General features: G+C 44.3%; 1 protein-coding gene across 2 annotated transcripts in view; it reads left to right on the top strand.

Moving 5' to 3' along the window:
• The first annotated feature begins 257 nt into the window (after positions 1-257).
• The window catches only part of ahnak (AHNAK nucleoprotein), a 46,382-nt gene continuing 31,775 nt past the window's right edge, over positions 258-14,864 (top strand). The window contains exon 1 of one of the 2 annotated variants that reach the window (XM_067975673.1): positions 258-366. The gene's annotated coding sequence lies outside the window, so the exon portion shown is untranslated. Of the gene's footprint in view, positions 367-995; positions 1,157-14,864 lie in introns of those variants that run through there. The other variant, XM_067975674.1, reaches the window with a different exon arrangement.

Raw genomic sequence — 14,864 nt, 5'->3', positions numbered from 1 at the left:
AGACATGGCTGGACCCAGTCAGTACTGTGCCCCTCGGATCTTGTATGGTGCTCTCTGTTGGTGTTTCTGCAGCAGTGTTGGAGAAGTAGGCTTGCCAAGACGCATAATTGCTCTGACACATCCCTGATGTAAGCGTCTACTCTTTTTTTTTCTCTCTCAACTCGAAGCAAATCTCCACCCCTAAAGGACACACCCGACCGTGTACAAGAGCCCAGCCCTGTAACAGAAGAGCTTTATTATCGAGTATTTGAAGGCTGGAGCTACACTTGAGTGCTGCATTCAATAACGGGCTATTCCACACCAGGCATTGGGTGCCCCGGCACCATGAGACGGCGGGGGCTTTAGCTCATAAATCGCTGCCACCAGGTAAAACAAATATTAATCTATAAGAGACATGTTTAAAGGGTGGAATATTACTGCAGAAATATTTGATTTGATTTGATTTGCAAAAAGAAGTGTTGCTAAGTGCAGTCAGTGGCTGGTTCTCGAGTTGTATACTTTTCAGAAAGTTTATTTGCAAAGTTTTGCAAGCGAAAAAAAAAGTAGTTTCCAGCTGTTGGCGGCTGTATTGGATAGACGAAAGTTTTAACGTGGATCCTTTGAACTGCCTTCGGGATCGCTGCTTTCCTGCATGGAGAAAAAATGAACGAAACGCTCAAAAGGTTTGGAGATCGAGCAGGCGAAGACATCAAACCTGCAGCAATCTGAATATCCAAATGTATAAATATAGTTTTTTAAAAGTTGCACGCAAGTGTTTATTTTCGTAATTCCAAAAAAAAGTAGACGTGGAGCTCTAATTCAAAAAAAAAGGGAAAAAGATAAATGTTGACAAGTTTTAACTTTTTTTTTAAAAAAAGTTTCTGCATCGTGTTTGATATGGGTGTGGAAAAGAAAAAAAACGCTTCGCTTTCCCTCCCCCCAGCCTCTGGGCACCGAGCCAGGGTCGAACCTTGGAATTTCTGGCTGTGGTTGGAAAGACAGGGTAACTCAAAGCAGACTTTTGAGAAAAGAGGACACGGGAGGGGAAGAGAGAAAAAAATGTAACTACTGCCAGAACTTTGGATCTTTATATATGATGAAGGAACGAGACGAGAGCACAAGAGTGATTTTTAAATATGGGCGAAACAGGAGTGAAAAGAAATCTAGGCTGGGTGTGGTGAGTTTATTTGAAGATTAAACAAATAGAACACCAGTATCAGACTGATTTTTTTGTCAAATCCCCCAGCTGAAAATATTATTTGAAGACCGTGGGAAGGAGTTTTTTTTAAAAAAGAGGCAACACTCTCCTGTCTGAATGCATCTCCAAAAATATAGCAGGCTAATATTTTTTTCTCTGTCCAGGCAGACTGGGAAACGTTTAAAGGAGTTTTAAAGTTATACATTTTATTCTATCACCCCAACCCCTTCTTTAAGTGGTGTTTGTTTTTTTTTAAACTGTGTTGGTGAATGTTCAGGAATCGAATGTAAGCTTTTGGAATCACGATTGGGTATCGTTTGTATTTCGTGAAACGGTTCGGTCACTGTGAAGTGTTCACCTTGTAGCCGGTTGACTTGCTGGTTCCACATTCACACTGCATCTTTGGCTTAATGCCCATGGCAGAGTATGCATTAATACATATCAGTTTTATGTATGTTTTATGTATGCCCTGTTTTAGCTCAGCTGTTAAAAATAATACATAAAACACTTCTACACAGACGTGTTAAGCAGGAGGAAAGTAAGTCCCCTTATGTGTAAGGGTGTGTCACTTGTGCATGTGTGCGCGTCGAATGGTTCAGTTGTGCAACCGTGAAAGCTGTAAGTGTGTAAGGAGTGTGTACCCGCCTGTGTTTGTGCAAAGGGGTGTAGCCCATCCGATCAGGACATGGTTTTAACAAAATAATCGAAATCCTTTTGAAAAATCAAAATAATTTTCAGAGAATTGTCTCTTTTTGTAATTAAAAAGATCCTTTTTTTTGAAGGGGGGGGAGGGTGATGGATTAAAATTAAACACCTTCGCAATCGAGTCGAGACGGAATCCAGTTTTCTAAAAGCAAGATTAGCCCCCCGCCCCCCCCACACACGAGGTGGTCAGAGAGGCTCAGCTGCAAAAGAAGGTGACTTGCAAAGTAGGGCTGTTTGAGGAGCTCCCTCACAGGCTCAGAAAGGAGGCGCTTAGCGAAGTATTCTTCGGGTGGGGCCGTGTTTGCAGAAACCCTGCAACTTGCAGAGTGGGCGCTACCTTTGTATTTTGCATCTGTTAACCATCCCGATCCTGACTGGGATGGAGGCGGGGTGGGGGGGTGTGGGGATGGTTTTTGCATTAAAACTCCGGATGCTACATGGCACGTTCCTATTTACCTTTTTGCAGATAACGTTCTTGTCGACACTTTTATTTTGAAACGGTGGTTCGATTGTGCGCGACTGGGCAATGGAAATATCCAATTGATTATTTTGTGTTTGAAAGGGGAGTGGTTCATATTATTTTAAAAGCACATTTTCAATAGTTCAGTAGGTAAATGCAACGCCCGGTGTGCTACTAAGCCATGCAAGACGATCGTAGATACACTCCCCCCACCCCGTTTTAAACTGACTCAGCTGATCTACAACTGGGCCCGTGGCAGTAGGAGGCACCACAGATAAGTTCAGCGCCCCTGAACTAGGAAGGTGGGGTGGTGGGGGGAATCCCACTTCTCGTCGCCATCCAGAGACCCCTCTGTTGGCAAGTGCTGGTGCGAGGGTGTCAGGTGAGGGCAGGATCAGGCTCGGACGCGATGCCCCCATTAGCCAAATAGCCTACATGTCGCCTACTTTTCAGATTTACGCGCCAGATACTTGTGGAGCCATAACCCACCGAGGAGCACCCTCACCTTATATGAGGAGCGGAGAAAAGTGATGAGGGGAGGGAGGGAGAGAGAGTTTGAAAAGAGAAATGCAAAACTGCCCGCAAATATTCGGACTCCAAAGTTGCTCCAGGAATGTCACACACGTGGTATTGAAAGCTGGCCCTCCATAGAGTTGGGAAACTAAGAGGGATGGGTTGGGGGAAGAGAGTGAATGGTCACCATTTTAAGAGAAAGAGTTGCACGTCTTGATGTCACGCAGGAGTGACACGGTGATGTTTCTGCAATGTGAGTGACACGTCTTAAGTGAAAATTATTGCTTTGTCAGAAGGAAACGTAAACTTTTGACAAAATATTTTTACTGGAAGGAAGTTACTCTCTTACTGGAGGCTGAGCCAGTGGGGCTAATGCTTGTAGATGTGGGTGTCTCTCTGTGCAGCTGGGCTTAGGGAGATGCTTGTATGTGTATTTTAAAAGACAATTTTGCATAGAGATCCTGTTGAATTGCATTCTGGTTTCAGTCCCTGCCAAGCCTGTCTGTGTGAAATATCGCTAGGTTATAGTCCAACAGTTTTATTTGAAAATCACAAGCTTTCGGAGGCTTTCTCCTTCGTCAGGTGAGTGACTATAACCTGGTGTTGTAAGATTCCTTACATTTGTCCACCCCAGTCCATCACCGGCATCTCCACATCGTGAAATATCACTGACTGACAAGGGACCACGTGAGTTAGTTACACAACACCTTACATTCTGTCTTTGCTCCATGTCATGACCGCTTGTGTTTTGGAGAATCCCGTGCCACGATTCCATTCACTTTCCATGAAAATTGCAAACCAGGGGCCTGACCCAGGATTAGAGTGATTTTCAAGGATCATTCAGTAGGTCATTGACCCTCATCTCAGCTTTAAAATATACGTGCCATGACATCGCACATAAGGAGTCAAATCAAAGTGTAGTCCTCGGGTGATCCAGGGTGCAGATGGAATTCACTCCCCATTTTAAAGTCAAATGTGTCACATTGTAATTACACCCTCCAGCCTGTTGGGGGGGGGGGCGCAGTGCTGCACCTCCACTGGCCTGAGGGTGTAATGACAGCGTGACAAGTTTACATAGGTAGTTCTCGTTATACATGTGGTCATAGGAAGTTATAATAAAAAAAATTAACAGGAAGTGTCCATAGATGTGAAATTTTGAATATAGATATTTTGAGAAGTTTGGCATGCCAAATCACATTTATACATTTTTGCCAGCGAGTTGCTGAATTTCTTACTTGTGTGATTAAACACACACACACACACACACACACACCAGAAAGTAACACCGCCCAGCATTGGCAGCCATGTCTTGCAGTGTTAATATCGCTGAGCCTTTGGTATTTTCAGTCCCCAGGCTCAAGTCTGATCCGTTCCAGGAAATTTTGAGAAATGTTTCTGTGGATTAGGTTCTGGCCTGATCCTTTGTTTCCGTGCTTTTTTTTAAGTGTACAGTGGGATCTCAGCCTCCCCCCACCCCACCTCTCCTTTCCCAAAAAGTAATCTTGAGAGTGTAAGATTATTACATTTTCAGTGAGGGATCACAATGAAAGACAGTGATGGAGCACTGAGAGACATACTAAGACACACAGTTACTGAGGGACACAGACAGACACTGAGAGACATGCTGAGATACTGTTACTTAGAAACACGGATAGACACTGAGACACACAGATACTGAAAGATACAGGCACACACGGATAGACAGACACTAAGACACACAGATACTGAGAGATACGGACACACAACCATGCAAATACTGAGAGATGCAGAGACATACTGAGACACACATTTACTGAGAGACGCAGACACTGAGACACACACTGAAACTAAGAGATACAGACACTAAGAAACATACTGAAACACACAGTTACTGAGAGACACACAAAAACTCAGAAACACAGGCACTTGAGACACACAGAAACACTGAGAGACAAACACACTGAAAGATACAGAGAAATACTGAGGCACTAGTGAGACGTGCACAGGGAGAAGCTAAATGTATTAAACACGGTGCCAATTTTAAGCATAATGGGTAAGCTGGGAGTAATGAGGCTGAGTAGTTTTGCTAATGATCATTTTCACATAAAGATGTAGACCAAAGATGTGATTTTTAAAAAAGTCTGGACTCTGTTTTTGTTTTATCAACAAAAGGAGAAAAAACCTTTACTAACAACTTTGGCACAACAATCTTTCAACTGGAGGGTCAAAATGAGAACACACTTAACATATCTTGCTTGTGAAAAAAATGTGAACTCAATTGTTTAAATGAAGTTGTCAAAAAAAGATGTATATAAAATATATGTTTCTAGTACTGAGCGTGCAATACTGAGGGAGTGTACTTGTTGAGGGGGGTAATGTTCTTTGAACCATATTTTAAAATGAGGCCCTTGTTCAAATGGATATTATTGGAAGAAGAGCAGGGGAGTTCTCCTGGTGCCCTGGGCCAACATTCATCCCTCAACTAACACCACCAAAAACAGATTAACTAGTCACTTATCTTATTGGGTGCTTTTAGCCATCCCATTTAATATCTCCGTTGGTTTGGTGTCAATTTTTGGTTACGGTCCTGTGAAGCGCCATGGGACATTTTTCTACATTAAGGGCCCTACATAAATAGATGTTGTTGCTGTTGTTTTTACTGATCTTGCTGTGTGCAAAAATAGCTATTGTGTTTACTGACATAATAACAGTTCAAAGTTAATTCATTGCATGTGAAGTACTTTGAGGCATCTGAGATATGGGATAATGTGCTGTATTAAATGCATTCTTTAAGGTTTTCTTTAAAAAATGCACTGGGTTCAAAAGAGAAGATATTTTAACAAGCCGATTTGGGAATGTGACAACATTTGTACAGACGTGGGAAGGGAACAGAGTTATTAAAAAAACAGAAAAAATAAAACTCAGATTCCCTGCTGTCCATTTTAGAATCTGTCAAGTTAACTCTGAGAATGTAGAAAACAACTAGCAACGCATAGCAATTGATTCTTAAATTTTTTTTAGAAAGTACATTGCTTGAGAATATTCTGGAACATTGACTGTGGGAAACAATTTGCAAACATTTACTGCCAGTTTCTGGTGAGGAAACTTTTGTAGAACCGTGTCCCCAGGGCTTGTTAAACTCTGGGGGGGTGGGGGGATGATTTTAGATACCATTTTCTTTTAGCTACTTGGTTTATGTGCTCATGTAAAATTCCTGCTCACTATTTTAACCCGTTTAAAGTGGGTTAGTGAATGTTTTTGAAATAGCAAACAGGAATTTTACACGAGTGGGTATAGCAAGAACTGGGCTCAGAGTAACCTGTATCCCCAAGAGTTTGTGCAGCTTTTCTGCCTGTGATAACATTTCAGTTTTTTAAGGAACAAAGAGAAGGAGATCTGAATCTCATCTAAGTTTGCACAAAATGGAAACGAGGTATAAATAGATCTGAAATGAGGAAAACCTGATTTGACTAGGTTAAGAGCAAGCTGTAGTTTTGCCATGGTTACAGCTTTCTCATTAACATGACAAAATGGTGGCACTTTGAAGATGTGGGCTCCATTTTGTTTTTGTCCATTTTCTCTCCCACTCTCCTTGAGAATGGGATAGAAAATGGTCGGTCGCCTACAGGCCAAGTTACTCTTCTTCATCGTAGCAGCCTAGACAGTGAGTGTTGGCAGACTATTCACCCGAAAAGTAGGGGGTTGCGGCCAAGCCTGGTCTTGTCTTCCTCCGAGGCCCACTTCCACAAGCTCTATCCGGTAGGCGTCACGAGATGGTGACCGGGAGCAGAGGTTCCTGGCCGTTTTTCCCCCCTCTCCCCAGTGGGCATTGAGGAAATCACAGCGGCTCATACTGAGATCTGCTGACTCAGCGCAGACTGCACCATTCAATGTAGGAAAGAACTGCAGATAGCTACTGGGCTGTAAACAGCGTTAAAGAACCATCCCTTGGGCCAGAGGGCAGCAGTAAAACGAAGCAAAGGATGCGGCTGGCAGAATTGTTTCGGCAGAATTGTTTCAGCAGCATTCTCAAAACCCCCAATTTTAGGAGTGCAGATCATTTGGTCACACTGAAAACACTCGAGAGAATAGAACTTAACTGCAGGGACTGGGCTGAGGTAACGGGGTCGGTGTGTTTTTTTAAAATTCATTCATTCATGGGATGTGGGCATCGCTGCAAGGCCAGCATTTATTGCCCATCCCTAATTGCCCTTGAGAAGGTGGTGGTGAGCCGCCTTCTTGAACCATTGCAGTTAGGGAAGAGAGCACCTAGCATGTTCTATCAAAATAAAAGAGAGATAGTCATAAAGAGGTGCTTAAAAGGCTGTTGAGCTTGTTAAGTTTTTAGCCTTTTACTGTGAATATCAAAATACTATCCCCACCATGTGCATGGTGTTGGACAGTCATTTCCTTTACTACTGGGTAGAAGTGGGGATCTTTATAACTGTTTCTCTAAAAAACTTGAGCCCATAAATCTAGGCTGACACTCCAGTGCAGTAGTGAGGGAGTACTGCATTGTCGGAGGTGCTGTTTTTCGGATGAGACCGAGGCCCCATCTATCTGATCGTGTGGATGTTAAAGATCCCATGGCACTATTGGAAGAACAGGAGGGGAGTTTTCCTGGTATCCCGGCCAACATTCCTCCATCAACAAACATTACCAAAGACAGATTAACTGGCCATTCATTTTAGTGCTGTCCACTAAATGGCTGCCATGGTTTGCTTGCATACCAACAGTGACTGTTCTTCAAAAGGAACTCATATACAAAACACTGACAAGTTTCTGAGAAAAGATGAGGTGCTATATATATGCAACTTATGTAAAGTTGTGTAAAAGCTCGGTGCAGGGAATGTTAAACATAAACTGACAGCCCTATAATAGACACAATTTTATAAATAATTAATTATAATTCATTAACAAAATAATTTGTATAATGAATATATAATCCTTTATTGAATAATTTAAGTAACCTGGAATGGTGACAAATTGTGTATAAGCACTGATAGACTTGTGCACACACAGTGCACTAGGTGAAGTGCACATGCAATTCAGAGCCTTTGTAAGACCGTTAATAACACACAGTAACAAACAGTGATAGTTTATATTTTACATGATAGCCCAGTGATTTCAAATTTTTCTGTCTGGAGACCCCCCTGCAAATACTGATGCCCTTCTGGGGACCCCCTGCAAATACTGACACACTCCCGATGATGCCCTCCAAATAATGATGCATTCCGAAGGACCCCCTGATAAAACTGATACCCTCCAAGGGACCCCCAGCAAATGCTGACATCCTTCTGTGGACCCCATTCAAATATCAACACACACCTGGAGACCCTCTGTACATAATGACACTCTCCTGTGGATCCCATTCAAATATTTACATCCCATTCGATCTGTTCACAGACTCCCCTAAGTTCCAGGGACCTCCAGTTTGAGAATCTATGCTATAGCCATACAGAAAGACCAATCCAAGGTTCAGTTCCTGGTATGTGATTAGTTAGCTCATCGCAGCCTGGCTAATGAGGGGGAAAACATTAGGGATAGTTCTTGCTCCTGATCACTGTATGTTGGAAGATGTATGTGTGTGGATGTGGGATGAGAACATGATTAGCCTCAGCTGTGATGCCCCCCATGATGGTATACTCTACCGAAGCATGAAGAATGGCCCATTGGGTACAGCCGGGGCCCAGGGACCTGCACCTGAGCAGCAGTTAGAACCTTCAGGAGAGGAGGAGATGAAATTGGGACAACATATCGACAAGTCACAAGAGAGACCAAGAGAAACTGCAAAATGCAGCTGCTGCAGTCATTATCTCAGTAACAGAGAGTCCATCGGCTAATGCTATTACTGGAGTACTGTTAACTCACAGATAATTCAAGATTGCTTGCCTGTATGGGCTTGGGGCTGTGTCCTGAAATTTACTTGCAAGCACAAAGTCTGTTTGGGAGAGCTGTGATGTAGTCGAGCGTCACCATACTGGGCCCTTTGGAGGGTCCCAGCTTCACTAGTTTTTTTCAGCAATAAATGTATTGCCCCAAAATGGGGGCGGTTGGAATCAGAGCCACACAGCAGGCTATTCTACTCTGTAGGGCATTGCAATCCTGTCCTCACCCAATATCTGTGTATATGCACTTTGGAGCAGGGGGTCACTGTATAGTGATTGGGAGCAGCTCCCAAGCTGAATTTGTTCTCCTCCCAACTTGGTGAGCACTGCACCCAATTGTTGCCATAGGGGTACTCAGGAAACTCAGCACAGACTGGGGATCAAATCTGGGACCTTCCTGGTCTGCGCGGCTCAGCTGGATGAAGCCGCCAAGCCATAAAAGTGAAGGCACTTTTTTTTTAACCCAATCGTTTGTCAGTTTTCTAAATGAGACAGTGGATGATCTGCTCCTGAAGTCCTGCCCTTCAGCCATCCAATGGGAGGTGTTTAAGATCATCCTGGGGGCCATTGCCTGCAATTCCCACTGCTTGGTTGGGATGGGGCATATGGCTGGAATACTGAGCGTCCACCTGTTTACATAAAATCCATTTGGTTTTTTTTAATTATTTGTTCTCGAGATGTGGCAGGACCGCATTTATTGGCCGTCCTGCGTTGCCCTGAGAAGGTGGTGGTGGCCTTCTTCTTGAACTGTTGCACTCCTTTGGTGACAGTGCTCTCAATATGGTATTAGATAGGGAATCCCAGGATATGGACCCAAGCCACATTGAAGGAACAGCGATTATATGCCCAAGTCAGGGTGGTGTGTGACTTGGAGGGCAACTGGAGGTGATGGTGTTCCAATGACATTCCTGCCCTTGTTCCTTGTCGTTTTTGTCCATTAGTATTTCTCTTCTGAGAACATTGACTCTTTCCTCGATGTCTGGCCTCACAGGCAGTATCTCTCCCAAGGGAATCATTCCTCCTCGTGTGTGAACCTTGACAACAAGTGTTCGTGTCTATTCATCCACATGGGAAAGTGATAGCTCGATCCTGGTCTTCACCCGAAATCCACACGTACTTTCCAGCCAGGTGTTCACTAGATGGCAATCTGGACTGGGAATGCTGGCTGATTTCCATCCCCCATCTCTGGTTGGGATCTGATACTTTCCTGTGGGGTCTCATTAAGAGCCTTTGAAAAGTTGTGTGGGAACACAATGCACCATTTGGCTGCTGCTGCTTTGGATGTTGGCAGAATCTCTGGGCTTTAGTGCTGAGGCAGAGAAAAAGGATAACTTGCTAAGATGTAAACCATCTGAATATTTGCTTACAAATATTTGCATGAACAATGTATTTTCTGTGTTTTTTAATTGCAACTTTCCAAGTCTTTTGCCGACTGGCTTTCAGTGCGTTTAAGGTGTGTTTCTCCCTCAATTTACGCCTGAAGATCCTGTCTCTCGCTGAGGTTTGGCTTCTGGGAGCGCTGGCCAACCCCCTGTGTCTCACATAAGTGCCCATTCTTCATGTGTGAGGCTAGACTATGAATAATGTATGGCGGGGGGGAGGTTATGGGGCGCACGGCCTAGTCTGATTGCCCAACTAACCCAAAGTCCACACCTTCGCACTTTTCAACAATCGTACCTTTCGGGAGCAGGAACCCCGGGCTGCTTTTCCTATGCAGTGTTGGGGCAAATTCTGGCGCCCCAGCACTGCCTGAGCAAGATAAGCCTTAAACCATTTTTTAAATTTAAATGCGATGTAGTTTGGACTCCGGCTTGAGGGAGCTGGGAGTCAGCTCACAGACGCCTTTCCCCCGGAATCTGAGTGTCCTGGCCAATGTGAAAGCATCTGGGTGAAAGAAAAGAAAGAATATGCATTCATAAAGAGCCTTTCACGACCTCAGGACATCCTAAATGCTTTACAGCCAGTGAAGTACTTTTGAAGTGTAGTTCACTGTTGTAATGTAGGAAGCGCAGCAGCCAATTTGCGCACAGCAAGCTCCCACAAACAGTAATGTGATAATGACTAGATCATCTGTGGTGAGATACTGGGAGACAGCTGGCAGAACTAAAACTTCTCAAGAATTGATGCCTTCACAGGGGAAGCATAGTAGATTGCAAGAACAGCTAGATTGCTTTTCCTTAATAGAATTTGGCTAATTGCTCAACTCAGCTCTCAATTTGAATTAAGTCTAAAATGCAGTAAACAAGTAACCGCTCTGCCCCAAATTGTATGTAGGTCAAGGGAGTCTGTGGCTCGGCTAAACTGAAAGGAGCTGTGTTATTTTTCTTGGCTCCATCGCTCAAATCCCTGTTGATATTAGCTGGAGGAGTGCAGTTTGCTCTCCCTTCAGGGGGAGCTTAGGAAACTGGCAGAGAAGGAGCTCATAATTCTGAGGAAGCAGAGAAGAAGAAAGTTGTTTCTTTTTCTGTGGAATTTTTTTTATTAACGGGCTGTCGTTGAATTCTATTCACCTTTTTTTCTCGTGCGCAGAGCCAGGAGATTCCTGTTCCGCGTGACATGGCTCACACCGACTTTTTCCAATGAGGAACAAAAAAAAATGAAGGAAAAATAATGTCTCTCCGCCCCCCCACCCCCTTCAATTTTGTTTTCCTGAAAGGTCAGACTCTTGCTATGGTGCAGTTCTGGTGACTCCATGTTAAAGTGAGCTGCGCAGTATGAGTTTGTTTTACTGGATTGAAGATTCGCCCCTTTGGCTCCTGTGGTCTTACTCCAGCTTGCTATATTTCTCCCTTCTCGAGCATCCCTTCTGGCAATGGGAGATGGCACTTAAGATGCCCTGCATCACATATATGGCATGAGACCTACAGTAGGGTGAGCATGGCCTGATAATTCTGGAGTCTTAAACTGAATTGGTCTAAGCCTTGGGCTCTGAAGCCAGGCTAGGCCTGGAGTCAGCCTAGGTCTAGAGTAGGGCCGGTTTTACAATTGCTCCCTAATGTAAGGAGAAAATCACTCTTACTGGTGTGAGTGCAGGGAAAAGATTTGTTTTCCTTTGATAGAAATAAAGAATCGTTCATTGTTTTGGGATTGGTACAATTACGTGTTTGAGGATAATGACCTGTTGGGGTGAATCCTGCAATTTAAATCTTCCTCCAAGCTGGCTGAATCCAATGAAGCCTTGGGGTTTTAGATGGTCATCATGGCTTCTGTGTATTTCCACAAAGGTGGGCGTTTTCATTGGAACTGGTCGTGATCTGAATCAACTCATTACTAGTCTTCATCAAATGTAGCTATGCTGTCTGCTCGATAACCTTCCCGAACACCATAAACCATCTAGGGCCCCAAAGACTCCTTCCAGGTGAAACAGAGATTTACTTGTACTTCTTTCAATTTAGTATACTGTATTTGCTGCTCACAATGCAGTCTCCTCTACATTGGGGAGACCAAATGCAGATTGCTTGATCGCATTGCTGAACAACTCCGTTCAGTCCGCAAGCATGACCCCGAGCTTTTAGTCACTTGCCATTTTAATTCTCCGTCCCACTCCCGCTTTGTTCTTTCTGACCTCGGCCTCCTACACTGTTCCATTGAAGCTCAACGGAAGCTTGAGGAACAGCACCTCATCTTTCAGTTAGGCAATTTACAACCTTCCGGACTCAACACTGATTTCAATAACTTCAGATCATAACCACTGCTCCTATTTTTTCAGACAGCAGGTGCTGGTAATGATTCTGCTGTTGCCATTTAGAGCTCCTCTAGACCCATCTTTTGTTTCTTTACTTGTCCCTCTACCGCCCCCTTTGCCTTGCACCATCATCCCTTTTGTCATTTAATCACTCCTGCCCTCCACCCTATCACAGACCTTCTCTTTCGTTCTTTCCTCCCCTCTCCTCCTTCCCCCCCACCACCCTCTTTCCCTGGCTCTGTACTTGCTTTAAAACTGTTAAATATTTATTTCTTCCAGTTCTGACAAGGTCACTGAACTGAAACGTTAACTCTGTTTCTCTCCTCACAGATGCTGCCTGGCCTGCTGAGTAGCACTTTCTGTTTTTATTTCAGATTTCCAGAATCTGCAGTATTTTGCTTTTATTTTAATTATCATAAACCACTATCAGTTCTGTGTGTAACCAAAACAACAACTTGCATTTATATAAGCGCCTTTAACGCAGAGAGGTCCCAAGGCGCTTCACAGAGCCGTAAAGAAATAAATGGTGGCTAAGCCAAAGAAGGAGATATTAGGAGAGGTGACCAAAAGCTTGATCAAGAGATGGGATGGGCTTTAAAGAGGGTCTTAAATGAGAAAAGAAAGGTAGAGAGGTTTAGAGAGGGAATTTGAGAGTGCGGAGTCTAGGTGGCTGAAGGCACAGCCGCCAATCATGGGGCAAAGAGAAGCGAGTGGATAGGGGGCCAGAATCAGAGGAACGGACAGTTCGGGGTGGAGGGGGTTGTAGGGCTGGAGGAGGTTACAGAGCTAAAGAGGGGTGAGACCATGGAGGGATTTAAACACGAGAATGAAAATTTTATATTTGCTGCGTTAGGGGACCGGGAGTCAATGAAGGTGAGTGGGACTATCCAATCCAGGGATTGAGGAGACAAGAAAGTCTTTGATTTGATGGGATTATGTTTATCTGCGCAGCTATTCAATGTAGAAGGCAAAGACCCCCATCTGCCTGAGGCATCCTTCAGACAGGCCCAAGAATCTGTGGAATGCAGCAGAGAATGTTATGAGTGCAGGTTCCAGATCTGCTGATTTCCTTTGAAGCTACTGATTGCCCTTGCTGTTTACACAGGAGCAGACAGTAGAGGAAAATCACATCCTGAGTCTAAATCAAACCCTTGGCTACATTCAGTTAAAACCCCCATCAGTTCTCAACTAGAAACTCACTGGAGGTGAAATTGGACCTCGTGGAAAACAGGTGCAAAGAGGTCCAATTAAAGAGGCCAATCTCCCACTCTGGGATAGTGTCGGAAACATGTCTGACATGATATTGGTTCTGGAGCTGTAGAGGCGTTCCTGACGGCCACCTAAAACAGGCATTAGGTTCCTTGAATATACTATTCCGGGCCCTAATGCCTATTTTGGGATCAGTCCAGAAATTGGTTTACCCTGAACGCATCAGCTGTCGGGTCTGCGGCATTCGGGATTACCTGGTCTTCAGGCGGCCTAACCAGCCGTCCTCAAAGGGACCTTACCAATAAGGTAAGTTTTAAAAAAAGGTACCTGAATGTGGAGTGGGGAGGAGCAGGAGTTCTCCTCCTGGCTCCACATTAAAACCTTCCTCTCGGACTCAATTGAGGCCCTCGGCTGGCTTCCTACCCAGCCAAATATACTCCTCCCGCTATCGGCGCGCTGTCTCTGGGGCCGCGAGTGATGCCTGCAGCTTGCCGGTACTATCCTAAAGAGGCCGGCGGACCAATTTCCAGGGCATTGTCTAAACAGAGCTATTTTCAGCCCCTCACTGCTAGGTTTTCTTCTGAAGGTGCTAAATGGGGCTGGGGTGCAGTTCCATGGACATCAGCACATCTCCTGTCCCTCACCTAACTGGCCATTTTTCAAGTGTGAGCCTAGACAGTGAGTGTCAGTAGGCTATTTGATTGGAGTGGGCATCAAAACCGTGTCCTTGAATCAAACATCAAATCACTTGACACTCACGTGTGCGTACATGCAGCGGGGGTCACTGGATAGTGATCAGGAGCAGCAACCCTGCCTGCAGTAACGGTTGCTATAACAGCCTGGCCTAGAGAGAGGGAATAACTGGCCACAGTTCTCGCTTCTAATCACCATTCAGTGCCCCTCTTCTGGAAAGTGCATGTGGAAAGGGAGTAGAAGACAATCATTAAGATGATACCAACGACGAGAGGCTTTAGTTAAGAGGGGAGACTAGAGAAACTGGGGCTCTTGTCATTGGAGATATGCTAGAAGTGTTCAGAATTATGGGGGTAACTAGGGAAAAACTATTTTCACTAGTTGTAAGTCAGTAAGTAGAGGGCATAAATTTAACATCATCACCTAAAGAATGACGGGAGACGATAGGAGAAATTTTTTTAAGCAGTGGGTTGTTGGGACATGGAATGCTCAATCAGAAACAGTGGCAGGTGCAGAATCCATAGTAGATTTTAAAAGGGAAGTAGATAAATATTT

Source organism: Heptranchias perlo, chromosome 43 (assembly GCF_035084215.1).
Source record: "Heptranchias perlo isolate sHepPer1 chromosome 43, sHepPer1.hap1, whole genome shotgun sequence".
Lineage (NCBI taxonomy): Eukaryota > Metazoa > Chordata > Chondrichthyes > Hexanchiformes > Hexanchidae > Heptranchias > Heptranchias perlo.
The sequence above is the reverse complement of the archived record's forward strand: the minus strand, read 5'-3'. Positions and strand labels throughout refer to the sequence as shown.